We start from the raw sequence: 26403 nt of genomic DNA, 5'->3' as shown, positions 1-26403 counted from the left end.
AATATATGTAATGTTGGACTGATGATAGTTGCGAAGAAAAGATAAGCCATATAAAATGAATGTAAATTGAAAAAAATGTTAATACGGTTTGTTTTCTTATCAATTAATTTATGTTGCTCAAGTCTTAAATGATAATTTAATAGTTATTTAAAGCAATGAGTAGCATTTCTGGCTTTACCTTCTGAATAACTGTAAAGAGAAAGGGGGGGGGCAAAAGGCAACAGAAACAGTCCTGCTCAACTTACTGAGAAGGCTTCTGCAGCCCAGGCCCCCTACAGTTGGTGTCTTGATGCAAAAGTTTGTTAGCCATTTGTTCTCTGGAGATGTAAAAATTGTGCATTTCTGGCACTAACCAGCTGTAAACCAAACACAGCAATACACCCCTGTTTAGCATGCCTTTGTTTTGATCAACATGGTCTGAATAGGAATTCTACTGAGAAAGGATGCAAAATGCCCTTGTGATCAAAATCAACTCACGGGCAAAATATATTGCCTCCATAGCCAACCTGCACAAGAGTGGGTTCCTCCACTTGTTGCTATACCACATCATTGTAGTGTCATCCATGAGGATAACTCCCTGTGCAGGCAAGCTAGTCTGAAAAGCTTTTACGGCTAAGAGTACAGTCTTCTTTACATTGTTTCCCCCCTCTTTCTTCCAGGTCTCTTGAATCATCAGCTCCCCTGAGTAGAGCATCAAAGCCACATCCAAGGTGTCTGCATTGACTGTATAGGTGCCCAGTCTCTGCGTAAAGGGGACCCCCTCCCCCAGTGTTTCACCTGTTTCCACAAAGAAAACTTTCCTGATACAATGGGGCAATACAATGAGTGGGCATGCTGGTACCATCGATTCTCCTTTACCACTGTACTTTTCTCATGTAAAGTCTTGGCAGGGGGACCACTAGTATTGGGCAGGCCATGTATTCCAGTGTCCTAAAGAATTCCCTAAATGTACTCCAGTTCTCTTGTTCTATGGCAGAGAAAAGGGAAGTCAGGAGAAGCATCTTCAGAAAAGGAAGACACGCCTTCTGTTATGAAGTGTCAAAAAGAGCTTGTTGGAGGGGGCACCAGCTGTAACTTTGGGAGGTCCAGAGAGTGCCCCACAGTCTGTAAACATGCCAAAATGAACTGCAAGTCTGAATGCATCTCCTCTATGGATGGGGCTTGAATGAGGCAGACATCCAGGTAAGGGTAAATATGTCTTAGGTTTTGCAGCAGGCAATTACTGGACCTAGACATTTTGTGAATTCCCTGGGTAAAGATCAGCCGCCACTTGATAAAGGTTTTCTCTCTCTTATGTGGAGTGGTAGAAACAGGAACAGTTATTAAGAGTGTATCTGGCTGAAGACTCCCCAGTAGGGAAGGTAGTCTGTAGTCTGCAGTAACAAACATAATGAGCCATAGCTTTTCATTTGCAAGTGTTTGTTACAAAAGAGAACTTGAGCTGCCTTAGTGGTTTAAAATGTAGCCCCTATACCTACCTATGCAGCTGTTACCTGGTCTTCCTTGAATACCATGGCAGAACTTATCTAAATCTCTGTCCCAGATGCAGATCCCTCCAGTGACAAAGCAAATGGCAAGGGTGTAATTTGGTAGTGAGCAGCACCTGTTCCAAATCTGAGCACTGCCGATCCATACTGGCAAGGAGTTATGTGGAGGAGGACTCCATTCAAATGTAGGGTTACCACGAAGGCTTAAGGAAAGAGGAGAGGTAGTAGGACACGCAATGTTCGCACCTTTGAACTTCGGCACCAAAAGAAAATTGTTTAGCTTTGATAAATCTAAAGTAAGCCTCTAATGATCATCTTTTTTTAGTACTAGAAATAGTCTAGTAAAACCATTTTCCTTCTACTGTGGCACTCTCTCTCTATAGCCCCCCCAGTTTAGAAGGCCAATGGCATAGGCTTGATCAGATTACTTTGTTCTCTTGGTTCTATAGGGAAGCCTGAGAACCCTGGCTTTTTACAAAACACAGACGGTAATTTCACTGGAAAATATCTCATACCCAAAAATCTTGAGTGATTTTCTTAAATTACTTTAGAAACAGCCCTGGATGACGCCTTGTTTTTTGGGTATAGATATCTGGGGGAGGACCTCTGTTGAGTCACAGCTGATCCATAATGGTATCCCAGTTGACAAGGATTAAACTCTTCCACTTTTTCCATTTTCTTTTGAGCTGGCCTTTCTTCCTCATTTGGCAGCTTACCCTTCTTTTGCCTCAGGTGGATAAGGCTAGCGTTTAGCAGGGTAATTTTGACTGCATGTGGCAGGGGAATAAAACAGCTCTTTAAATGATTGCATTATATCCCCTTTTCCTCCAGCTTCATAAACAGCTGGGGGGAGGGGTGCAAACAATGGCTGCTTTTCTAATAGGGCACTGAGCAGTTGTGCTTTCACATGACCTGTCAGGGTAGAGTCTTCAGCCAGATACTCTCTTAATAACTGATCATGTTTCTACCACCCCACATACTGCATCCATTTCATTGTAGCTTTACTTGATATAGTGCTTGCCTGCCTGAGAAGAGAGGATGCATAAAGCTAACATATTACCCTTTACAGCCTTGTCCTATATCTCTTCAGCCCTCTCTCTGATTTCAAACAGAAGCATCCTTTGGAACTTTAACATGCAAATTTGGCAGTTCACAGCCTTGAAGGCAAGAAGTACAGAGGTATAGACCTTCTTCTAAAATGGCTTCTTAAATATTTTACTTTTAGTTACTGGAATAGGATTCTTAGTTGGAGCCCCAAAAGATCCATGAAAATACTGACAGGATCAGCAACTGGGAAACAAACTGATACTCAGAGGAATTCACAAGATTCCTGTGTAGAGAGGGCTGGAAACCTTACTCCAAAGATGTACTGGTGAATGCATCCTCCAAAAGTTCATCCACTGTAGGAACAGTTAAGGATTTGGGCTCTGAAGAACCATTACACTTCCAATTGTAGAAATCCTTAAGCCTCTACAGAATATACCCAAATGAGAAATCCTCTGATGGAGAAGTACAGAATAAAGTCCTCCGTATCTGACATACAAGAGAGGGGAAGATAAATGTTCCACATAAGCCAATTCACCCACCTCAGAATCAGAGGACTCTGCTTACTTAGAGGTAATAATTATGTTTCTCCTTTTTAAAGTTGGTACCCAGATAGTGATGGGTGCTCTGATAGTAGCTGTAACAGGTTCATAGGAAGCATCAAGTCTTAAGCCAAATTCATTGGATTGAGTAAGGGCCTGGCTGGGAGAAAGCTGATGAAGTCCAGTATTTGAATGTCCTGGTCCTAGTTTAGGGAGAAGTGACCACTTTATAAAGATCCAGTCATAAGCAGATACCAAGAAGTTAAAATTTCAAACAGTGAACATCTTCACATACTAAAACTGGGAATATTCTCCCTCATCCTTAGTTATCACAATATTTACACTGGAACCACACATCCATGGAGAAGTGTTCAGACTGGCTGAAGAAGGGCTTCAGCTTCTCAGAAAGTACTTTCCTCCAACAGTGTGGCAGTCTCCTGAGTGTTCCTCCAGAGGTCTAAGCCCAAACAGGTTTCAAGGTAAAGGGCTGCAAAGGCACTTCACCACCACACCTGACAATGTCAAGCCTAAAGAAGCTTTGGGACTCAACAGGTATGTAATCAGCCTCCCAGGATATATTTCTCACCTAAGGAAAACAAGCACTGAATGTGAAAGTCTTTGGGGGGGGGGGTGCTCTTTTAAGATATATACTTGTTAATTTTTTAAAATGGCATCTATCCCTGATGCTGAAAAAAAACCCTTCTTCTACAAACAAGCAAAAGGCAACAGAAATGTATGTTTTTTACTCCAGCAGGGTAATTATCTATTCTGGATGCCCCTAAATTGACAGACTAATGATAATCAGTATTTATATTGAGTAATGGTTAAAGTGTTTGCCTTACAAACACAAGGTGCAGGGTTTCAGTCTCACAAGGGATAATTGGCTAGGCTTAAAATGGCCCACAAGGGCAGTTAGCTTAGTACTAATCTATGAATCTATAATCTAATCTATGTAACAACTCTTATGTTGGAAGAATGGACATAAGGTGACATGAGTGAACGTCCCTCTTATATCACAGGCATGTTGATATTCAGGTAGGAGTGGGAAAAGTTCTGGAATTTGTACATTTTGAGGAAGATATTCCAAGAGCTGTCACTACTGCAACACTGAACAATACAATGAACATCTACACAGTGAATCATTTTTTTTACAAAATCTTCCTTCCTTGAACACTGTCACTTTTTTAAGCTCACCCTCATTTCCTTAAATTCCTTTCTTAACACAAAAGTTTCAAAGTAATGTTTAATCACTCAGCTTCGTGCAACAAAAAAGTCCTTGTGACTCCTTTGCATTTTAATTTCCGATTACCTTAATTTCCATAACTCCCCTTCTTTTACTTGTTCACCCTTTTTTCCTAAAATTTCTTGTACCCTTTTCTTGCACTTCTGTATACTCAATATACAACTGAATAGAGGATGGTGAGTGTATTAAGAACTTCTTTATACCTGCTTAAAATCTTTCCATGAGTTATGTCTAACATTACAGAAAAAATGGGTTTAACTGAAGAACCTTTTATGACAGTTAGGAACAGGATACCAATATTCAAGATTCAGTATAATAAATTTAGCAGGAGAGAAAGGTAGATTACTGAAACAATCCTTACGTTTTGGAGTAGTCTGAACAACTCATGTAAGAAAATCGAGTTCTTTGGATATGTTTCAAGTAAAATCAGACAGGTATATGGGAGACAAAAGCTATATGCATGGTAAGTGGGAGGCTACACTTTTAATGACCAATGTAGTTAATGGTACTATGAAATTATGATCAAATAAGATAACGAACAAATTTCACTTCAAACAATTGTATACTTTCCTCCAATATTTACTTTCCCATTTAAGAATCTCACTATTCTTTAATATTACTTTAAAAATATTGTGATCCTACCACCAGGTAACATAAAGTGATTTGTTCAGGAACTACGTCAACGGTCATTTTAAAACTTTTTCCCCCCAAGTCCATACCTTTTAGTGCTAGGATGAAAAGTAATATAATCATTACAGTTTCAAAAAACATAACTGATACAATTCTCAAAAGAAAAAATATTAAACATAGAATAGTTTATCTTGTTATACTGTCTCACAACGACATGCCAATGTGCACACGCACATTTTATAAATACTCTAAAATTCTATTTTAAAATTCTTTCTTCTCTTTAAAATTCTACTTTAAAATAAAATACTACAGAAATGTATACATTCTCAGGTAACACAATTCCTAAACTCACACCATCTCCTCTCCCCCACACAGCATGGCTTCCGACAACACCGTAGCACAACCACCGTTCTGTTCTCTTTCACCAATCTGATCAACCAACATAGAAATAGTAATAAAGTACAGTTTTGTACCTACCATAAATGTAGATGTTCGAGGATCCACATTGCTGCAGTTATAACCTGTGGGTAGTCTGCTATCCTCGGTCGGCCCGAATACCAAAGAGTTAGGCTGGCGTCGGCCATGGCGCCCGGAGCTGACGTCAGTACGTAGTAGTACTTAAGCGCATGACCGACGCCATATCCTCAGTCTTTCTTGCCCCAGATGTCAGAAGGCCTTAAAAAGGAAAGGCCAGAGTCAAAATAGTAAATACCCAACAACCACAAGTGAGAAAATAACAATTATCCCAAAGGAAAAAAACAGCAACCCCAAACAATAGAGGGGAAGGAGGGAGGGAAAATAGGACTGCAGCAATGTGGATCCTTGAACATCTACATTTATGGTAGGTACAAAACTGTACTAAGTTCTTCGTCTCACATTGCTGCAGTCATAACCTGTGGGTAGAATCCCAAAGCAAAGGAAAAGGGAGGCTGGCAAACTAAAAAGCATTAGGAGCTGCTAACATGCCCTGTAACACTGCAGTGGCAAACCCAGCCCTAGACTTGGAATAAAGAGGGAGATGGTAATGCTTAGTAAAAGTGTGTACTGAACTCCAAGTAGCTGCTTCCAAAATATCCTTAGTAGCTACCCCCCTCAAAAAGGCAGTAGATGTGGCAGTAGCCCTAGTGGAATGAGGTCTGATCCCAGCAGGAACATTCTTCCCATGATGAGAATAACAAAAAGCAATACAATGACCAATCTACTTAGAAATAGTTTGCTTTGAAACAGCTTTCCCTTGAGAAGCCAGAGCAAAAGAAATAAATAACTGTTGAGTCTGCCTGAACTCTTTAGTTCTGCTCAAATAATAACATAGCTGCCTGTGAATGTCCAAAGAATGCAAGACTTTTTCCCCCTTATTTTGGGGATCAGCATAAAAAGTAGGCAAATGAATGGACTGGTTCAAGGCCACATTAGAAATCACTTTAGGCATAAAAGTAGGGTTAGTACGCAAAGACACCCTATCCTTATGGAATACCAGAAAAGGTTCAACTGCCATGAGTGCCTGCAATTCAGAGACCCTCCTAGCAGAGGTAATGGCCAAAAAAAAGCAGTTTTCCAAGACAAAACCTTCAGCTCAGAAGTAGCTGCAGGTTCGAAAGGAGGTAAAGTAAGCTTCTCCAACACAAAATTGAGATCCCAGGAAGGAGTAGGAGCTCTACGTGGGGGTCTTATATTTTTTGCCCCTCTAAGAAATTGCTTAAACAAAGGATGAGAAAATAAAGGAGGGTCACAATCATAGTGAGCAGAAATAGCTGCAGCATGAACTTTCACAGAGGAAAATGACAAACCCTTGTCTAGTAATTCGGTAAGGTATTGTAGCGTAAAACTCAAATTAGGTACTGAGACATCAAAGCCCTTTGCTGTGCTCCAAAGAAAAAATCTCCTCCATTTATCAGCATAAACTTTTCTAGTACTGGGCCGCCTGGCTTCCAAAATGACATCTAAAACCTGTTGAGGAAGCTGAGACCCCACCGGCTCTAAAACAGAATACGCCAGGCTGTTAGATGCAGGGACTGCACCCTGACATTGAGCAAATGATTGCTTGACTGGGACAACAAGTGAGGAATTTGTGGCAAAGGCCAAGGAGGCTCCTGAATTAAACTCCTCAGCAGAGGATACCAGTGCTGATGTGGCCAATCTGGTGCTATTAGAATCATGCAAGGCTTGTCCTGCCTGACTTTCAAGAGTACCTTGGGAAGGAGAGGCAGAGGAGGAAAAGCATAGACGTGAAGATTGTTCCAACTGAAAGATAGAGCATCCACTTTCCAAGCTTTTGGGTGAAACATCTTTGTGCAAAATTTTGGTAGTTGGAAATTTAGTGGAGAAGCGAACAGATCTATGTCTGGAGTTCTCCAAGCCACTGTCAACTGTTGGAATACCTGAGGATCCAATTTCCACTCGTGGGGGTCCACAATTTGTCTGCTCAATACATCTGCTAGGGAGTTCTGTGCTCCTGGCAGAAACCGTGCTTGAAGAGTGATGTGCAAACTCAGAGCAGTCTCCCACAATATCATTGCTTGTCTGCAAAGAGGGTAAGAATGGGTTCCCCCCTGCTTGTTGATGTACTACATGACTGTTGTGTTGTCTGTTCGAATCAACACCTGTCCTGGTTGAAGTAGGTCCTTGAAGGCCATCAGGGCAAATTGGACTGCTAACATCTCCTTCATGTTGATATGCAAATGTTGTAGTCTGGGAGGCCACGTGTCACCACGTGTCTTGAATCCATTTCCCATTGAAGTGTGCTCCCCAAGCCAAGTCCGAGGCATCCGTCGTTATGATCTGACTCACCTCTGGTCGGGTCACAGAGAGTCCCTTGTTTAGGTGACATTCCTGCGCCCACCACAAGAATTCCTTCTGGATGCAAGGTATTATCCGAATGACAGTGTCCAAATCGTGGCAGTGTTGAGTCCATACAGTTTTGCGATACCATTGTAGCTTCCTCATATGCAGTTTGGCATTGGGAAGTACTAGAATGCAAGATGCCATGAACCCCAAGGCTTGAAGGACTGTCCTTGCAGTCAGCCTGGACAGTACTGATAACTGCTGGAAGTATAGGTGAAGAGTTCTTTGTTTGTCCGGGGTCAGAAAGCCATCTGAGAAGCTGTATTCAGTCTCACACCCAGAAAGCACATGTCCTGAGAGGGTACTAGACTGGACTTTATTTCGTTCACAGAATACCCTAGGCACCTTAAAACTGCCATTACATACTGCAGATGTTGAAGTAACTTGTCTTTGTCTTGAGCAAGAATCAGGCAATCGTCCAGATAAGGATAAATTTGTATTCCCCTCTGTTTGAAGAAAGCTATTACAGGAGCCAGAACTTTTGTGAACACCCTGGGAGCAGTAGATAAACCAAAGGGCAATGCACAGAACTGATAATGAGAAGTACCAGCCCGAAATCACAGGAATCTCCTGCAGCTGGGCCTGATAGGAATGTGAAGATAGGCCTCTTTGAGATCCAGGGTTACCATCCAGTGATCTTTGCCTAGCATAGGCAGAAGTTGTTGTAATGTTAACATCTTGAACTTTGGAATGTCTAGGTAGGTATTGAGAATGGACAAATCCAGAATTGGCCTCCAAGTGTTTCCTTTCTTTGGCACTAGGAATAGACGGGAATAAAACCTTAGGCCTACTTCTGACGGAGGTACCACCTGGATAGCTCCCATCTGTAAAAGCAAAGAAATTTGCTCCTGCGCCTCCAGCCTTTGCTGAGGAGGCACATCCGGCATGCCTTTGAAAGGAGGAAATTTATGAAAGTAAAACTTGTAACCTTGATTTATTATTTCCAACACCCATTTGTCCTGGGTGACCAAATGCCAGTTTTGTTTGAAAAGTGCCAACTTTCCTCCTAGAGGAGCTGCCAGAAAAGAAGGATCTGGCAGCTGAAGATACAGGTCATTGGGTCTGTTTACGAAAAGGCTGACCCCTGCCCTCACCAAAAGACTGTGCAGGAGAACTCCAAGTCCTAGGTCTGAAAGAACCCTGAGCGTGAGCCCTGCCTCTACCACGTCTAGGCCTGCCCTTAGACTGAAAATCCGAAGAAGGGTAGGACCATCCTCTAGCAGGCCAATTCCTGCTAAACTTAGGGGGCTGTACCTGCAAAAACTCCTTGACCGTCTGCATAGACTTAGCTTTATCTTCCATCTTTTTCAAAACTGACTCCACAGGAGAACGAAAAAGAACTTCAGATTGAAGAGGAGCATCCAAAATCCGAGCTTTAACATGCTCTGACAAATTTTGATCCTTAAGCCAGGCATGTCTGCGAATAACTGAACCAGTAGCAGCCACCCTGGATGAAGCCTGAAGAGCATCGAAACCACACTGCAAAGAATGTTTTCCAACTTGATCTGAAGCATGAACCAACTCCTGCAATTCCTTACACTCTATACCCTCAGATAAAGCATCCACCTTAGATTTCAATTGGCCTAACAAAAAGTTCTGATACTTCAGCATATGAAACTGGCAATTTAAAGCCCTCATAGCTAACGTAGAAGAGGTGTACACTTTTTTCCCCCACCTATCCAACGCTCTAGAATCTTTATCCAAAGGAACTGGATTCTTAACACAGAAGCCCTAACACCCTTCGGCCCTTGAATGATAGTTTCCGGGTCAGCTCTAGGACTCTTATACAAATATTTATGTGCTTCTGGAACTCTGTAATATCTGTCTGGCTTGACAGGGGCAGGGGGTAAAGAATCAGGATTAAGTGAAGCTTCAGAAAAAACATCCTGAACAACCTCTAAGACAGGGGGAATAGCCAAAGGCCTATGTTGTGGCAAAAACAAAAATTCCCTAAGCCTTTTTCGAGAATCTGAAAAATCCTGACCTTCCCACTTGAAATGTTCCCTCATGGAATGTAAAGTTTCAGAAAAGGAAAAATCCTCTGGAGGAGAAGCAGAAGGACAAGAATCCTCTGCATCCGAATCTGAATAGGGAGGGTAATCCTGAATATCCTCAGCTGAGGACTCAGAGTAGTCTGAAGAATGCTCCATTCCCTCTAAATCTGTATCCACCCTAGGCCTCTTCTCTGGGGGGGGGCAAAGATCCCCTGATCAAAGTAATCAAATCCTCTGCCATTTTCAACATATGTTTTTTAGGAACAGAAGCTGAAGAACTAGGGCTATGGCCAGTACCAGTAAGACCAGGTTTAGCCTTAGCATGGCCTTTAGCCACTGAGGTAGTAGGCCTAATAACCTTTTGTAAGGATGGAACTACAGATACCTGAGAAGCACCCTCAGCCTGGCCTAACTCCTGAGAGGCCAACTCCTGCAAAAGTAAAGGTTCCCCCTGGGATTCAGCCGAGACCTCGGCCAGATCCACAGATTCAACCGGAGGTTCCATAGAACCGGCGTCCGCAACGGACGACTCATCCGGTTTAGACCTTAAAGATTTATCTTTACGTTTTTTAGCGGTAGCGGGCGTCGGAGGATCCGACGGCATGTTGTAGTTACACCGCTTACCGAAAACAAGCCTGGCACAGTCTAATCTTTGTTTAATGGTGCGCTTATTAAATCTAGCGCAAAAGCGACACCCGACTACGTCGTGTTCAGGCCCCAAGCAAGGAATACAGAGAGAATGATAGTCCTTATGAGGTATCTGTTTCCCACAAGAAATACAATTATTAACTTTTTCTGACATCCGTTTTAATTGAGGCAAGAAAAGACAAAAATTTTCCCCAACGGGGTACTTAGCCCAACTTGGTCTTCGGTCTGAAACTCGATAATTGAAAATTTCAGAACGCCGAACGGCACTTGCAAACGCTGCTTCTGCTTCGGACCACGCGGCAAGAAAGACTGAGGATATGGCGTCGGTCATGCGCTTAAGTACTACTACGTACTGACGTCAGCTCCGGGCGCCATGACCGACGCCAGCCTAACTCTTTGGTATTCGGGCCGACCGAGGACAGCGGACTACCCACAGGTTATGACTGCAGCAATGTGAGACGAATAACATCTTTCTATCTACAACATTTCTAGACCTCTCCAAAGCATTTGACATTGTTTCACATTCCTTATTACTAGACACCCTGACATCCCTTATCCTTTGCCCTTCCCGCTATAGTCTGGTTTAAAAGCTATCTGTCAAATAGGCAACAATCTGTCCAATGGCAAAGTGTACTATCCCCTTACTCCCAACTACCAAAGGTGTACCACAAGGCTCCATATTAGGCCCACTTCTTTTCTCCATATTTACCAATAATCTCCATACCACCACACAGCATGCCTCACTTATACAATACACTGCTGATTCAACTCTTATCTGTTCAGCTCCATCACTTCCCACCCTACAACAACTCACCCAGGAATCCTTTAGCTCTGTGGAAAGTTGCAACACTCAGATCCAACTTATCTTAAACCCTAATAAAACCAAATTAGTACTTTTCACCCCCAACAAAACCATTTCCACCCCTCTAGCCTTCATTACCTCCTCCAAAAATGGCACTATTACCTCTCCCTCTGACCATACCAAACTCCTAGGTGTTGAAATTGATAAAAATCTACACTTCAAAGTCCACATTTCACAAACTATCAAAAAAAGTCCATAAAAAAATGGGAGCACTATATAGGCACAGGAAATCCCTCTCGAAACAAGCACAGATTACCCTAGTCCAAACTCGCCTCTTCTCTACCCTAATGTATGCTGCTCCAATTTTTACCCAGCTTAGAAAACTTGATCTTGCCAGACTAGAATCATGTTATAATAAAAATCGCCAAGTTTGCAAACAACTCCACCTTTAGAACCCACCATTGCCAAGCTCTAAGGGAACTGCAATGGCTGGAACTTCCCCAGCTACTAACCTATCACCAATTAGTCATTGCCTACAATGTGATAACACATCCAGAAAAAAACCCTGCACTAGGCCAACTTCTCACCCACTATAATACAAATTGCCCTCTCCAATCTTCCGACAAACTCCTCCTCTGTATCTCTAGGGCTAATAATACTGTAGGAAAAGCACTGTTCTCCCACTCCATAGCTAGAACCTGGAATAATCTCTCTCCTGCTCTGATTTCTGCCCCTACCTCTACTCACTTTAAAACCTCACTTAGAACACACAAAGAATAAGTGGCTATGCCCATGTATTACATAAGTCCCCAAATTATTCCACTTATATACCTCACTTCCTAATATACCTATATTACAGCCTAGGTCTTCTCCTAATGCTGATTGAATTTGTATACTTATTCTGTTATTAAGCATGTGTAACTATTTTTCCTGTATATACAGGTCTTACGTCTTCTGCTGTATACTGTATTTTAACATATTGTTTGAAAATTCTCTGTATACTATATTTTAACATATTGTGTAAAATTTTAATCATAAGGCTAGTACTTATTATACAGCAGGAACTTCTCATTGTAACATTTGTTAATGTCTGTTATGTACTTCACATATTATACAGCAGGAACTTCTCATTGTAACATTTGTTAATGTCTGTTATGTACTTCACAGATAAAGATTCTAGTTGACTACTGATGTACTATGTTCTTCATCTGTAAATATGTTGTAAGTAATTGCTATGTTAAATTGTTAATCACTATGTAATCCAATGCAACTACTGTCTGTTTATTTTAACTGTGGAGCTTTTCTCCCAGTGCCTCCACTGAAAATGAACCTACGTCCAGTCGGACACTCCCGGTCAACAAATTTAAATAAATAAATAAAATAATTTAACTTACTGTGGAGCTTTTCTCCCGGGGCCCCCACTGAAAATGGACCTGTGTCCAGACGGACCATCCCAGTTAACAAATGTAAAACAAAATAAAATAAATAAATACATTTTCCAGTCATATTTTACATAAACATTGTGTATGAAAATTTCATAGTACATTGTTTTAAAGCACAAATAAGTGATTTTAATATTTCTGTCTTATCTTGAAACTGAGTTACAGTTTGCTTACTCTTTCAATGCATATTGATACAATCTGATTACGTAACAGTCACATTACTGTCTTCTAATATATATTATCAGAACCTAACCATCAAAAGTTAAAGTTTAAGTAATCTCTTGAAATGATATAACACTTATCAGTTTTAAACATATTCAGCAATCTAAAACAAAATTACAAAGTCTTCCTTAAGATGATGTATATGATTATCAGTGTTAAATGGACTAAATATATGTACTGGATGACACTTGATGTTAAAAGTCTATACACCAGCATTAAACATGCTCATGGTGTAGAAGCTTTAAATTATTTTTTAGGTGATAGTCCTGCTGCAAAATTACATAAAGAACCTTTCCATCAAGTTAAAGGGACAGCTATGAGAGACCCTTTTTGCTCCAGTATATGCCAATTTGTGATGGGATTATTTGAGAATGAATATTTATTTCATTATTTTGTGAATAAATATGTAATTAATTACTTTCGATATAATGATGATTAATATTTATTTGTTGTGAAGGAGACAATGAACTTGCTTATTTTATTAACAATTCACAAAATAATAGGTTTGATTTTAAATTTGATGATTTACAAGTAGGAAAAGCAGTTTATTTTTTAGATTTAGAATTGTGTGGGTTAGATACTGGAAAAATAAAGGTAACTACATATAGAAAACTTAACTGATGGCAGACAATATTTACTTGGAAGTAGTTGCCATCCTCCACATTTAATTTCTTCCTTGCCATATGGAGAAAGTACAGTTTTGTACCTACCGTAAATGTAGATGTTCGAGTACTAATACAGCTGCAGTCATAACAGATGGGTTTTCCTGCCGTCAGGCGGGTCCTCGGTCGGTCGAATTCCAAAGTCTAGGTCCGGCGTCTGATGTTGTCACTTCTTCCCTGACGTCAGTGCGACAGGGGTAAAGGAACCAGCAGACGCCATTTTCTTCAGTTTTTCTTGCCCCAGATGTCAGGTGCCCCCATAAGGAAGGCAATACATAAATTTATATAATAATGCAATGCAGTATAATCAAAAAACAGTAGTTGCAAGCAAATACACCATAAAAGAATACCCCAATCAGGTTGTATGAGGAAGAGTTAGCCATTAGGCCTGTCCCAGAGGGGAAGGAGGGAGGGAAACCTGGACTGCAGCTGTAGTAGCACTCGAACATCTACATTTATGGTAGGTACAAAACTGTACTATGTTCATCGTGCGTACAGCTGCAGTCATAACAGTTGGGTAGAATACCAAAGCTAAAAAACGGGTGGTAGGCACTAGGTGGAACTAGGAGGAGCCAGGATGCCCTGCAAGACTGCAGTGGCAAAGCCTGCTCTAGATTTGGAGTATAATGGTAGGTGACAGTGCTTGGAGAAAGTATGTACAGAACTCCAAGTGGCAGCTTCCAAAATATCTTTGGTAGGAACCCCCATGAAGAAAGCTGCAGAGGTGGCTGTGGCCCTTGTGGAGTGAGACCTGATGCCTGCAGGTACAGTTTTACCATGAAAAGAGTAACAAAGGCGTATGCAGTGGGCTATCCATTTTGAGATTGTCCGTTTGGAAATAGGCCTCCCTTGAGCTCCTGTAGCATAGGACACAAAGAGTTGCTCTGATTTTCTGAAAGGCTTGGTTCTGTCCAAATAATAACGTAGCTGCCTATGAATGTCCAAGGAATGTAGTAGTCTCTCCCCTTTGTTTTGAGGATTGGGGTAAAAGGTAGGTAAGTGGATAGCCTGATTCAAGGCTACCCTGGATACTACCTTTGGCATAAAGGAAGAGTTGGTTCGCAAGGATACTCTGTCCTGATGGAAAATGATGAAAGGCTGCACAGCCATGAGGGCTTGTAGTTCCAAAACCCTGTGAGCTGAGGTGATAGCCAGCAGGAAGGCTGTTTTCCAGGACAAATATTGCAGTTCTGTGGAGGCAGCTGGCTCAAAGGGAGGCAAAGTAAGTTTTTCTAGAATGAAATTGAGGTCCCAAGCAGGTACTGGTTGTTTCCTTGGGGGTTTTATATTCTTAGCCCCTCTGAGGAACTGTCTTAAGAGGGGGTGAGAGAATAAAGGAGGATCAGTGTTGTATTCTGCAGAAATGGCGGATGCATGGATTTTGATGGAGGAGAATGAAAGACCTCTGCTTAGCATCTCAGCTAGGTACTGTAATATTTGAGGTAAATTCAGTATTCCAGGGTTCTGGCCCTTTTTCTCATTCCAAGCACAAAACCGTTTCCATTTTGCGGAGTAGGCTTTTCTAGCAAAAGGTCTTCTGGCCTCCAAAATGACATCCTGCACCTCCTTGGAGAGTAGGGTCTGTTGTGATTTTAAGGAATCTTCCATGCGGCTAGATTGAGTGTTTTCAGCTGACTGTGAAGAGTTTTGAAGTTGTGCTGAGTCAGTAGAAGAGGCATTAGAGGCAGGATCCATGGTGGGGAATGCGTCAGGCTCCTCAGGAGTGGGTACCAGTGTTGTCTTGGCCAGTCTGGAGCAATGAGAATCATCTTTGGTCTGTCGGCTCTGGTTTTTAATAGAACTTTGGGCAGCAGAGGAAGAGGTGGAAAGGCATAAACTGTCATTGCTGTCCAACTGAAAGAGAGTGCGTCCACTTTCCAGGCTTGTGGATGAAAGGTCCTTGAGCAGAATTTTGCCAATTGGTGATTTCTGTGGGAGGCAAAGAGATCTATGTCTGGCCTTCCCCATGCTTGAATTATCTTTGAAAAAACTTGAGGATGCAACTTCCATTCGTGTGGATCTGTCATATTTCTGCTTAGGTTGTCTGCCAGCGTGTTTTCCTTGCCTGGCAGGAACTGTGCTTGAAGCTCGATTTGCAATTCCAGAGCCATGTTCCAAAGAGACATGGCTAGCCTGCATAGGGGGTATGAATGAGTTCCTCCCTGTTTGTTTATGTACCACATTACTGTGGTGTTGTCTGTCCTTATCAATAGCTGGCCTGGATGCAGCAGGTCTTTGAAAGCTGTAATAGCATTTATTACTGCTAGCATTTCCTTTTGATTGATGTGTAGGTGCTTTTCTTTTTGGGACCATTTGCCCTGAATGCACCGATCTGTCATGTGCGCCCCCCAGGCGTAATCCGAGGCGTCTGTTGTGATGACTTGATTTGCTTGAGGCTTGCAGAATGGTAGACCTGTGTTTCTTTGGCATGCTTGAGCCCACCACAGAAATTCCTTTTGAAGACATGGAATCAGTGGTATTATTGTTTCCAAACTGTGTCTGTGTTGAGACCATAGGTTTTTTAGGTACCATTGAAGTTTCCTCATATGCAGCTTTGCACATTGAATTAGTAGGATGCAAGATGCCATGAATCCCAGAGCCTGCAGGATTTTCCTTGCAGTCAGCCTAGTGAAAGTTGCCAGTTTTCTGAAGTATTGAGTTAGTTGCCCTTGTTTCTCTGGCATAAGGTAGGCCATCTGGGTGTTTGTATCCAAGCTGGCACCCAGGAAAATTATTGTTTGAGAGGGTATTAGTCTTGACTTCGTTTTGTTGACTGTGTATCCGAGAGATTTCAACAACATTATTACATATGCCAGGTGTTTCAGAAGTATGTGCTTGCTGTCCGCTTGGATCAGGCAGTCGTCCAGGTATGGGTATATTTGTATCCCTTGAAGTCTGCAGAAGGCAATTACTGATGCCAGGCATTTCGTGAATACTCTGGGCGCAGTATATAAGCCAAAGGGCAATGCAGAGAATTGATAATGGGTTGAACCTGCAGGAAATCTGAGGTATCTTCTGCAATCTTGTCTGACTGGGACATGCAGGTATGCCTCCTTGAGGTCCAATGTTACCAGCCAAGACTCCTTGCCCAGCATGGGAAGAAGCTGCTGCAATGTGAGCATCTTGAATTTTGGAACGAGTAAAAATGTGTTTAGGATGGATAGGTCCAAAATAGGTCTCCAATCTTTTCCCTTTCTTGGTACCAGGAATAGTCTGGAATAAAAACCTTGACCGTGTTCTTGTGCAGGTACCTCTTGAATAGCTTTCATGTCCATGAGATCTGAAATTTGTTTTTGTGCCTCTGCCCTTTGATTGTGTGGCAGGTTTGGCATGCCTCTCATTTTTGGAAGGGTGTGAAAGTGGAATCTGTAGCCTCTGTCTATAATGTCCAGGATCCATTTGTATTTTGTGACAATATGCCAATTTTTTGAAAATAATGCCAGTTTTCCACCTAAAGGTGCTGCCATTTGAGCCTTGCTTGGCATGCAAAGGGGAAAGTCATTGGTTCTGCTTTCTGAATGGCTGTGAACTATCCTCACCACCTCTTTGTGTAGGTGCTTACCATTGTCTGCCTCTAAATGATCCTTGAGATTGCCATCTACCTCTTGGGGGTCTGTCCGTGGCTGGAAAGGACCAATTTTTGGAAGGGTTCAGGTTGTGACATTTTGCTTTTCAACTGTGATAACAGAAACTGTTGGTACTTTAACATATGGAACTGACAGTTTAATGCCCTCATGGTTAAGGTGGCCGAGGTGTATACCTTCTTCCCCCACCTTTCTAAAGCTCTGGAATCTCTCTCTGAAGGTAATGGATTTTTAGCAGTGGAGGCCTTAATTCCCTTGGGACCCTGTGAAATAGTTTCTGGGTCACCCGCATGGCTTTTGTATAGAAATTGGTGTGAATCAGGAACCCGGTAATACCTGTCAGGCTTGACTGGAGCTGGAGGTAAAGAATCTGGGTTAAGGCAGGTCTCCGAATACACATCATCTAGTATGACTAAGACGGGAGGTATAGCCAGAGGCCTGTGCTGAGGGAGCAAGAGGAAATCCCTAAGCCTTTTCTTGGAGTCGGAGTACTCTTGGCCTTCCCAGTGGAAGTGTTCCCTCAAGGTATGTAAGGTTTCCCCAAAAGAGTAATCCTCAGGGGGGGGAGACAGAGGGAATGGACTCCTCTGCATCAGAATCTTCAAAAGGGGAGTAAGAATGTTCCTGGTCTTCAGAATGTTCTGAAATAATGGAGGCCGGGTTCGGGGAAGGGGATTCTTCCTCCACTCTGGGCCTTTTGTCTGGAGGGGGTTGAGAACCCCTGATAAGAGTAATCAAATCCTCAGCCATTTTGAGCATCTGCTTTTTAGGCATGGGGCCTTGAGAGGGGCCCTGTGGGGCTTGTCTTTTAGTATGCATGGCTGCTTTAGACTTAGTGAAAGCCTTGATGGAAAAAGAAGAGGAAGGCCTGAAGACACCTTGAGAGGTGGCAGGCCTGTCTAAACTCTGAGTTTCACTGTCAAGAGTGGCTTCGGTATCGGTAGTCGGGGTGTGGGCCGAAGAGCCTGCGACCTCGGGCACTGAAGACACCGCCAAAGAAGTGTCATCGGTAGTCAGGGGCTGCGTAGGCACCTCACTGAGAACCGGACAACCTGTAGTCGGCTTTGGCGTGGTGTCGGTAGAAGTCGCAGACCTCGTATGTCGGTCCTTATCTTTGCGTCTTTTACTAAAAACTGGAGTCGGAGTATCCGACGACATAATGTAATTAAACTTTTTGCCAAAATAGTGTTGGGCGAACTCCGCCCAATGCTTAATAGTGCGTCTGTTGAATGTACCACAAAAACTACAGGTCGAGACGTCGTGGTCTGGGCCTTAGCAAGGAATGCAGAGGGAATAAAAATCCTTATGCGGTATTTGCTTCCCACATGAAATGCAATTATTAACTTTGTCTGACATCGGTCTGAGGCAAGAAAAGTTTCCCCAACAGGGTACTTAGCTTTCAAGAAGACTTTGGTTGAAAAATATTCGTAATCTCAGGAGCTGGCCGACCTGCACTTGCGAACTGCTTCTGCTTTGGGCACCACGCGGCAAGAAAGACTGAAGAAAATGGCGTCGGCTGGTTCCTTTATACCCCTGTCGCACTGACGTCAGGGAAGAAGTGACGACATCAGACGCCGGACCTAGACTTTGGAATTCGGCCGACCGAGGACCCGCCTGACGGCAGGAAAACCCATCTGTTATGACTGCAGCTGTATGCACGATGAACATCTGCTATGTCTTTGTAGGCTACGCAATGAAGTGAAGGCCAAAAAACTATTAATATGTTCGCCACAAGGGGTTACGAAAAAGTAATAACAGAATAATTTCATAAAGTTATTGATAGTAACAATTGTGGTCGGTGACTCCCTCAGAGGGGGGAATCAGAGCAGAGTACTTGCTGCACTTGTTGCTGACAGAAAGGGCAAATAGGTCAAAGCAAGGCTGGCCCCAGTAGCTGAAGATCATATTCACTACTGTCTGATTAGGGGACCACTTCTGAAAATCAGAATGGACCTGCTGAGTCTGTCTGCCAGCTCACTAGTTTTCCCTGGAATGTGCATTCCAGTAAGAAAGTAGTCTGAAAAAAATCACCTATTTCCACACCCTCATGGCCTCTCTGCACAACAGGAAGAAACAGGTTCCTCCTTCTTTGTTGATGTACCAGACTACCAACATGTCATCTCTGTGGATTCTACTAGGTCCTAGAGGAAGGATGTCCTGAAAGACTTGCAATGTTGCATGGACTGCTCTCCTCTCTAGGACACTGATTGAAACTTGGTCTCAGAGGGGGACCACATGCCTTGAACCATCTTTCCCATTAAATGCCCTCCAACCCAGTTGGGAAGCATCCATGGTCACTGTAACGATTGGGGGCGGAAGGAAGAACGGACTGCTCAAAGACAGGTTTGACTGGATCCACCATCAAATATGATGTTTCCACATTAGAGTGAGTTTTATGGGAAATGATAGGGGCTGGCAAAGAAAAGACCACTGTACTGCCAAAGTCCACTGAAGGATTTACATAAAGAATCTTGATAAAGGAACTAGAAGAATGGCAATTGACATCAATCCAAGAGATCAAAGAACTAGTTTTGCTGAAGGACTCAGGTGTGACAGTATGGCCTGCATAGGATTCCTCAAAGACGTAACACGATGAAGAGGTAATGATGCCACTTGAGTCGTAGTGTATCAGCTGAGTTCCTATAAACTCGATAGTCTGCGTAGCAATTAGATTCAATTTGGCATGGTTTACTGAAAGGCCTAAGGACTTGGAGATCTGAAGCAAGTAATCCCTAGCTTGGAGAAGTTGATGCTTGGTTGGGGCAGTGGGGAGCCAATCCTCGAGATAGGGAAACACCTGGTATCCTTTCAACCTCAAGTGAGCTGGCACAACTGCCATCCATTTGGTGAACACCTTGGGGGGACTGTGGTGAGTCCAAAGGGCAGTGCTCTGAACTGGTAAAGATTTGCTTCCTGTCGAAAGTGCAGATGTCTCCTGAAGCCCCAGTCTATTTTGATGCGATAGTACACAACCTGGAGATCCATAGAGCACATCCAATCATCCTTGTGCAGAAGAGGCAGGATGGTCTGAACTGAAGTCAAAGTCCTGAATTGTTAGTTTACATACTAGTTCAAACTGCTTAGATGCAAAATTGGTCTTAGTTCCCCTGTTTTCTTTGGCACTAAAAAGAAGTGGAAGTTAAGTTCCGAATCCTATCTGTTCAAGTGAGACCTTCTGAATGCTTCTTTTTAGAAACAGCTTTTGAATTTCATGAGCTGCATATTCCCTCTGACCAAGTGGAACGTCAGGGAGGTTCTGTCTTTGGACAGGAGGTGGAAGGGAAAAGGGTATGTAATAACCTCTGGATAGGATTCTTAGCACCCATGAATTTCTTGCGACACTTGTCCAGGCATCCGGGTGCAATGAAAAATTACCCTCGACTGCCTCCAGAGATGGGCAGCTGGGCAACACTTCAGGAGCGCTGATAGGGCCTATCAGAAAAGGAACCTCTGAAGCCCTGGTTCTGCAGACCCTCTCTGCCTCTGGGCAATGTCTGCCACTGAAACCTCCTCCTCTGCCTCTGGAGGAAGTGTCTCCATGCGAGTCCTGAAAATGTCCCAGAGATTTCCAGAACCACATTTTCTTAACACCTCACTGGTTCCTACAAAATGTATGCTGAAGGGAAGAAAATTTGATTCCAATGACAGAGTCTTTCCTTCCTGCTCGCTTCAGGTGAGCGCATCTTTCACTGATGGCCAAAATACAGAGGAGACATCACAGGGGGCATTAACAAATGATGCCTTGAAGGGTTCCACAAAGTCACACAACCTCATCCAGGCGGGTCTCCTAATGGCTATGCCTGAACCAGCTGCACGTGAGGCACCTCCGCAGTATGTCAGATCAGCATCATCGATGCATTAGAAATGGATGAGAGAGTGGCCAGTTGAGAAGAGACCTTCAGGTCTTCCAGGGACAGATTCTGAAAGAGTGTTTGAAATCTCTTTGATCAAATATCTGCAAATGAGTGAAATGTGCCAGATAATTTAATGACTGCAGTATGAATGTAGCTGAGGCATATATGTGCTTTCCAAATCTGTCCATCGCTCTGGACTTCTTGTTCGGTGGATGGACAGAGGAGCTTTGTTTCTCTAGCTACTACTTAGTGGCTGCTACCACAATTATAGCATCACCTGTGAATCCCTTGCTTTAGTGAGTTCTCTCTGACAGGGGAAGTAAGAATTTATCTGAGTGCTTGGGGAAAGGTTGAACAAAGTCCGATTCCTTCTAACCCGCGCAAGAAAGCAGGTCTACACATTCATCCACCGGAGGGGGGGGGGGGTCACCCAAGATGTAGATGGGCCAGCCCCAAAAGCCTCCAGAATCACAGACTGTCTAGAGAAGGCGATCAGGAAGACCAGCCTCCTTTTCTGTTGAGGATTTCCAGGATGTCCCCAAAGGACGCATCATCAGGTGGCGATCAGGGGGGGATCCCTCTCCCTCATCAAAATTGGTGTCTTTTGTGAGAGGCTCCATAAGGGAGCCTGTGTGCTTCTTAAACATCCTCTTCAGTGGTACCTCCTCCATGGGGTGTTCTGGAGAGGTGTTGGAAGATTGGGGGAATACCTCTGGGAAACATGTGGAGGCTTCCCTGAGCTGGCTGACCCTGAGGAATAGAAATCCTGAGCTCAGAGCTCATAACCAAAGAAAGGCGAGAGGTAGGATCCAAGATATGAGAGGATGGATCTCTATGTAAGCAGAAAACCTCTTCTACTACCTGAAAGGCTGAAGGACAAAGGGAAACCTGCCCCCTCCCCCCTGGAGCCAAAGTAGCCAAGGATGGAAGGTCGGGGCCAACCCCTGATCCAAGGCCTCCACAGAGAATCGGACCCGAGCTGTCCAGAGTTGAGGCACCACTGAGATGGGATGCATCAGACAAAGTAGGAGTCGAACCCAACCCCTCAGACCCAGAGAGCCAACCTGATTCAAAAATATTGGGCATGGCTGGTCAGGGACACCTTTGGATTTGAGGAGGGCAGCTTCCTCAGATCCAGTGTCGAATCTCTCAGGATCTTGGATCCTGGGACTCGGAAACCAGAGGTCAAATCTGAGAAGGGGACAGTACTAGCTGGGCAGTTGCACTCATGGATCAGAGAGGAGACAAAGTTGGCAGGATGCCCATCTGGATCTTCCTGTCCATATCTGCCTCTGTCAAGCTCCTAAAAGATCTGGATAATGCAACAGATGCTTGTCTAGAATGTTTCTTTAGGGTTTGAAATAATTAAGAAGGCAGAGCCAGAGAAACAGGATTTAAACCAAACCTTGGCAACCAGCTCCTAGCCATCAGATCTAATGGACTGGGATCCGAGTAGGAGGAAGACAGCATAGGAGAACTGACACTGGTAATTATGCCTTTCGGATCCAAAGAGGTCTGTGGATCTGAAGGAGGAGCAACGATCTTTGGATAGGAAGAGGTCAGATCCAAAGTCTACCAAATTTTTTCACATGGCTCTGACCAGGCTCTCAGACTTCTGGAGGGCTTGTTTCCTAGAATCTATGGAGTCTTAAGTAGCCTTAGAGGGGGTTTGAGCCCCAGCAGAAGGACGAAGAGGAGGAAGTAAACATTTAATTATTAGGTTTGTTGCACTGGTCGGAGAGGGTCCTAGGGGTGAAGGTGGCACAAACATCACAGGCTGACTTAAGGTGTTCAGGTCTGAGGCAATAAATGCACTTTCTGTGGGCATCAGAATTGGGGATCTTATTCCCACAAGAAGTGCATTTCTTAAAACTGGTCAGTTTCTCAGATATTTTTAATGAAGAGAAACCGTAAAATCCAGCTACAAAACACACAGCACACACTACTAAGTCAAACACTTCACTAAGCTATCTACTGAAAAAGGTACAACCAAGGAGACGGAGGTTAACCTTGTACCAGCTGCTCAGAAACTACACAAAACCATACAAGTAACAGCACACTCATCTAAACCAAAAACTAAACTAAGCTATCTACCTCCAAACATACAGAAGTTTTTTTTGTAGATGTATGACTAAAGTTATAGATGTAAGAAAAGCGCCAAGAAGGCATGAAGGAGGAATGATAGGGAATGTAGAGAAACCCCCTAATGCCAGCAGAATACTATAAATAATTATTTTGATTACCGGGGAAGTCCACTGGGCCAAGAAGTGCCCATTTTCAGTGGAGGCCCGGGGAGAAAAGCTCCACAAGCAGTTGTGAATACAATAGGTTACATGATGTAAAAGGTAAAATACAAGAGAAAAAATGTTTACAGACAGGGAAATCACATGCATAATATACATCATAGACAGTGCAATACGGCAAAAGAAAAAAATTTTTTTTTTTTTTTTTTTTTTTTTAGATTAGAAGGAGGAAGCGAGAATGCTAACTCTAATATTTAACTGTAAGATATTTAAATTTAATGAGAAGTAGGCAAAATAGTTATACTTTCACACTTGAGATTCAATTGCTTCTTGTTCCAATGGAGGCAAATGATATTTGAGGAGTTGGGGATGGGATACAGTATTATGGGCAGAGGGAGGAGCTCAAGATTCAGAGCCAAAGTCTTGTATATGCGGCCAAGTCAGATCCGAGGATAATATCCTAGACCCATTCGTGAGGAAGAACGAAAAGGACAACATCAGATAGGTAGGTTGCAGGGAAAAAGTTTGGATTCGGGTTGCAGATGGATCCGACTGCCCTGACAACTTAGGTACTGGACTCAAAGGGAGGTTTGATCTGAAGACCTTTTCTTTGATTTCTCTACCCTCCTTGTCTCTTCTCATCTTGTCTCCCTGTTCCTCCCTGAATCTCTCTCTCTCTTTCTTCTTTCCTCTTCTTATCCACAGATGAAAAAGTGGAAGATGCTTTGGCCTCAGGAGGATATTTCGGACCCTGTCTGAGGGGAAAACAAACTTTTAAGAAGTTGTTTCTCCCTTCTGTCTTGAAGTGCTCTGGTACCAAAAGCAGCACAAATGTCACAATTATCTTGTACATGAGATGGACCTAGATAATAAACACAGAGGGCATGGGGATCTTGGGGGAGACTATCTTGTGTCCACAGGCTGAACACTTCTTGAAACAAGTGGACATCACATACTATAACTATATTAACACACCAAGGCACTATTACAATAACACACTGCATAACGTAAGGAATTAGAAAATGTATAAAGAAGCACACTGACAAAAGGCACGTTTTATTATAACTGTTTTAAACTATCTAAAGCATTGGTATCTATATAAGTATATATGAAAATATGAATCCTACTAGAAGGTTTTAACAAAGTACACTTACAAACTTTAAAAGCCATCTAAACAGACAAAGAATTATGACTAATCCTAACACTATACAAAGCTAAAAACTATTCAATAAGAAAGTAGAAGAGACAGGAGAAAAAGATTTTAGTAAAAATTAGCTTTCACTTACTGTGAAGGTGCTGGAGCTCTCAGAGGACGTCTGGTCAGGCAGCAAACGAGATCTGAGGTAAATCAGTCAGGAAGAGGGCACTGTAAGTAAGGGAGGAGTCAGAGCTCTTGGATCCAATACTCTGGTACAAGGCACCGAGGTCAGATCCGACCAGATCCAATAATCCACACATTGAATCGGATGAAAATAGACATCGTATTGAAGGTTATCCATGCTAAGGTGCATGGTACAGCCCATGCTTCTACTTACACCAAATGCTGTCTGTTGTTGTCTTCCTCTCCAAGATATAAATTTATCTATAGAAATACATTCTATGCACATAAAACCCATTCTGAAACAGCTGCCCCAAGACGCTGCTACATGTCTGGTAGAACAAGTCAGTTAATGGTAACGGTGATGTAGAACAGGACCTTCATTCCAAGACAAGGTTTTTGACTTACTCTTGGGCTATCTCATGGCTTACCTGTCACAATCCAAATAATCCAATGCACAAGATAGCAGTAAGGCAAGCCAGGCAGTATACGAACCATAAAACTTTTATTGCATAAAATAACAAAAATGTTTTTTTATTTTATGTAATAAAAGTTTTATGGTTCGTATACTGTCTGGCTGCCTCACTGCTATCTTGTGTGTTGGATTATTTGGATTTATATTTTTAAGCAGTGGGACACTTATTTGGATTTATATTTTTAAGCAGTGGGACACTTACTTGGATTTATATTTTTAAGCAGTGGGACACTTACTTGGATTTATATTTTTAAGCAGTGGGACACTTATTTGGATTTATATTTTTAAGCAGTGGGACACTTATTTGGATTTATATTTTTAAGCAGTAGGACACTTATTTGGATTTATATTTTTAATCAGTGGGACACTTATTTGGATTTATATTTTTAAGCAGTAGGACACTTCTCCTGTTGAGAGCTACCTGGATATTTCTTATTTGTCACAATGTTTTTCCATTTGGGGGTGTGCTACTGATCTGAATTCATCTGTAACATCACCTCACCTGTTACAAGCAATATGCAGGTTTAGTCATAAAAATGTACTGAGTACTGTGGTATGATGCAAAATTATACAAACATTTGTCTTCAGGAACTTGATACTAACAACGGGATAAAGGACAGCTTTTCTACTTAAATGTAGATACAGCCTTACATGATTTGTCGACAGAAAGATACCTAGGTAGCTGTTCACCACTGTTACATTAAGTTGTTTATAATGATTTCAGGGAATTGTGAAGCTGAAACAGCATGAGGCAAAGGGAAAAAATGTAATCTGAAGCATAGATTGAAAAGGAAATGTGAAAATGTACTAGTTACTTTCAAAGCACTTTAAAGGCAACTCCTCCCAACACAGACTCTATGTGTTCTAGAATTTGCACATTGCACTGTCCCTTTAAAAGAAGTACACAGAAGAGGTACTAGGATTTTTCAGCATGTTAGAAACATGAAGAATGCTGCAAAGGGTAGGGTACATGTAAACCTATCATGTTCAACTGATGCATATGTATTTAAGCCCTGATAGCAGTCAAGCCATAAACATATACAAAGGAATGCTAACTGCATGCAAGAGTCAATACTCTGCTCTTCTGGAAAGTTAACCCAGAAGTCCACACATTACTGCAGCATAAATCCATCAGCGTATCCAGATTTTCAATCAATGTGCAGTGTGCCTTGTTGTGCAGTTAACGCAGGCTGGCTATTTTATTCTGATAGTTTATTGGCATAAACTTACACACCCACAGTGAGTGCTCAGTATTTGTAGAACTTATGAATTTCATCTACCAAAAATCTAAAGCTTGCCAAATTAAAACTCCTCTGTGACAGACTGTAATACCATGTCATCAGCATAACTGATAACTCCTACAGAAAAATGC

General features: G+C 42.5%; 1 protein-coding gene across 1 annotated transcript in view; it reads right to left on the bottom strand.

The window, feature by feature from the left end:
- Positions 1-26403, bottom strand: part of CFDP1 (craniofacial development protein 1) — a 681610-nt gene that overhangs the window by 439073 nt on the left and 216134 nt on the right. The gene's annotated exons all lie outside the window — the stretch shown is intronic.

Source organism: Protopterus annectens, chromosome 8.part0, assembly GCF_019279795.1.
Source record: "Protopterus annectens isolate FY-2018-M chromosome 8.part0, PAN1.0, whole genome shotgun sequence".
In the NCBI taxonomy this organism is placed as follows: domain Eukaryota; kingdom Metazoa; phylum Chordata; order Ceratodontiformes; family Protopteridae; genus Protopterus; species Protopterus annectens.
This window is presented reverse-complemented; position numbering and strand designations above follow the sequence as displayed.